Raw genomic sequence first — 2,927 nt, 5'->3', positions numbered from 1 at the left:
ATGGCCGCTGGGCCGGCGCGTCCGGAGCCTGTGCTCCGCAACGGGAGAGGCCACAACAGAGGAAGGCCCGCATACCACAAAAAAAAAAAAAAATAAAACAACCATTTTAGATGGAGCAAGTATAAACTCTGGCTCCTGTGGGTAAAAATTGTTACTTTTGAGTTCCCCCCTCTTTCCTGCTAGTAGGATACTAAAGGTTTAAAACAACCATTTTAGATGGAGCAAGTATAAACTCTGGCTCCTGTGGGTATAAATTGTTACTAAATAGGGTTAAGGGGGATCCAAATTAATGAGCTTCTATTAATCAAAACTGGTTTGGGGATTTCATTTTTTAAAAATTAGGTTTATTGAGGTATAATTCTATATCATAAAATTCACCCTTTCAAAGTGTTCAATATATGTTCAAGGAGTTCTGACAAAGGTATATAGCCAGTCGTGTAACCACCATTACAATCAATATACAGAACATTTCTATTGCTCCAAAAAGTACCCTCATGTCCCTTTGCCATTTCTCCCCTCTCCGAGCCCTTTGTAACCACTGATCTTTCTGTCTCTACAATTTTGACTTTTCCATTATGTCATAGAAATGGTCATTTGATATGTAGTCATTTGTGATTGACTTCTTTCACTTAGCATAATACTTTTGAGATTCATCCATACAGCTACATGTATCAGTTTCAGTAGTTATCCATTTATCAACGTTTTTTTTTTTTTTACCAATTTATACCAAAGATACCACAATTTGTTAAACCATTCGCCAATTGATGGGCATTTGAATGGTTTCTACTTTTCGGTGATTATGAATAGAGCTTCTATGAACATTAAGAGTACACGTCTTTTTGTGGACGTATGCTTTCCTTTCTCTTGGATAAATACCTTAGAATGGGATTGCTGGGTGCTATGATACGGGGATGCTTAACTTTTTAAAAAACTGCAAACTGGGTACCATTTTGCACCCCCATTGGCTGAGTGTTTTACACATATTTTATCACAGTCTGTGCCTTGTCTTTTCATTTTTGTTAACACTATCTTTTGACGAGCAGTTTAAAATTTTGATGAAATCTAATTTATCAATTTTTATTTTTATGATGTATGATTTTTGTGTGTGTGTAGCTAAAAATCTTTATTTAATCCAAGGTCACAAAGTTTTGTCTTCTCTTTTCTTCCAGAAGCTTTATAATTTTAGTTCTTGCATTTACAACTATAATCTGTTTCAAGTCAATTTTTGTATGTGGTTTGAAGTAAGGGTCAAGGTTAGTTTTAGGCATATGAATGTCCAATCATATACCAACACAATGCATTAAAAAGGCATCAAATTACCCCCATCAAACTACCTTGACACCTTTGTCTAAAATCAGTTGACTATACACATGTGGGCCCACATCTGGACTTATTGTTCCATTAATCTGTCTTTCTATACTGTGTGCCTATGCTACGTGTGTGTGTCCAAATCCATATTGTCTTTATTTTTGTAGTTTAAAAATAGTCTTCAAATCAGGTAGTGTTAGTTTTCCAATTGCATTCTTCTTTTTCAAAATTGTTTCTGCTATTCTAGATCCTCTGCATTTCTATATAAGCTTCAGAATCAGTTTGTGAATTTTTACACAAAAGCCTATCAGGAGTTTGATTGGGATTACTTGTATCTATAAAGGAATTCATTTTGATAAATTAGATGAACACCATTCCTAATTTGGTCAAGCTTTGAAACAAGCTTTGGTATTTTAGAAAACTGTTCAGTTTTTAATTAGGTTGGGTGTTTATTTCGAAGCCTGTGATTCTCACCTTCTCTTCTGAGTCTAGGATGCAATGGAAAGAAGCATCACTCTGGTGACAGAAACACCCGGGAGTGTGTTTTGTCCTTGAGAGGAAAGGCCGTTTCCTCCTTCAGGTGAACTCTATGTCTGTGATAGGTAAAATCTCACAACTCAAACCCAAGAGAAGCTGTTTCAAGGCATTCCCAAATAACCACCCTTCCCTCCTTTGTCAAGAGCAAAGTTCATCAGATTTAGGAAAAGTGGTCTCATTCACAGCCCAAGCACACCACAGGCCCCAGGAGGAGCGTGTTCTGGGAAGCGACTGAGGAGAGGCCCAGAAAAAGCCAAGGCAGAGGCTTTCTGGAAGCATTGCCACCACTAGCAGGGGGTCTTCCAGATGAAATATCCAGAGTAGGGGCCATGACTGCGGCCCAGCCAGCTCCCCAGGGACTACCCTGAGAAACCCAGCCTGTCAGCAGCAGAATTGTTGCCCGTTCTTTATACTCTGAATTGTTAGCAGTCTCAAAATAGACCATTCATTTTTCCTTTTAGCACAGAAGGGTCTCATAACTCCTAATACCACCAGGGGCCTGAATGTTTCAAGTCAAAACATTCCCCAAACCACAGACCTTGGGTGAGAGGCCGAGCTAGCCAAGGGTTTGGAGGAAAAACAACCACCTCCCAGCCTGGAAACCACTGTGTACACAGGAGGCTGGTCGCCTTGCTCACAGAGGCTGGGAGACTGAGCATTTTCACTAGTGAGACTTAATCTGATAAAGTCACCTTTCCTACACTTCCCCTCTGCCCAAGGAAATAAACCCAGTCCTGGGGCTGGAGGCTGCGCGTGGGATGGGGCCGGCCAGGGTACCTGGAGGACCTGAGCCACTCCTGCACCGCTTCTTCCTCCGTGTACACAGGAGGCTGGTCGCCTTGCTCACAGAGGCTGGGAGACTGAGCATTTTCACTAGTGAGACTTAATCTGATAAAGTCACCTTTCCTACACTTCCCCTCTGCCCAAGGAAATAAACCCAGTCCTGGGGCTGGAGGCTGCGCGTGGGATGGGGCCGGCCAGGGTACCTGGAGGACCTGAGCCACTCCTGCGCCGCTTCTTCCTCCGAGAGAGAGAGAGAGAGAGAGAGAGAGAGAGAGAGAGAGAGAGAGAGAGAGAGAGAG

This window comes from Physeter macrocephalus, chromosome 4 (genome assembly GCF_002837175.3).
Source record: "Physeter macrocephalus isolate SW-GA chromosome 4, ASM283717v5, whole genome shotgun sequence".
In the NCBI taxonomy this organism is placed as follows: domain Eukaryota; kingdom Metazoa; phylum Chordata; class Mammalia; order Artiodactyla; family Physeteridae; genus Physeter; species Physeter macrocephalus.
The sequence above is the reverse complement of the archived record's forward strand: the minus strand, read 5'-3'. Positions refer to the sequence as shown.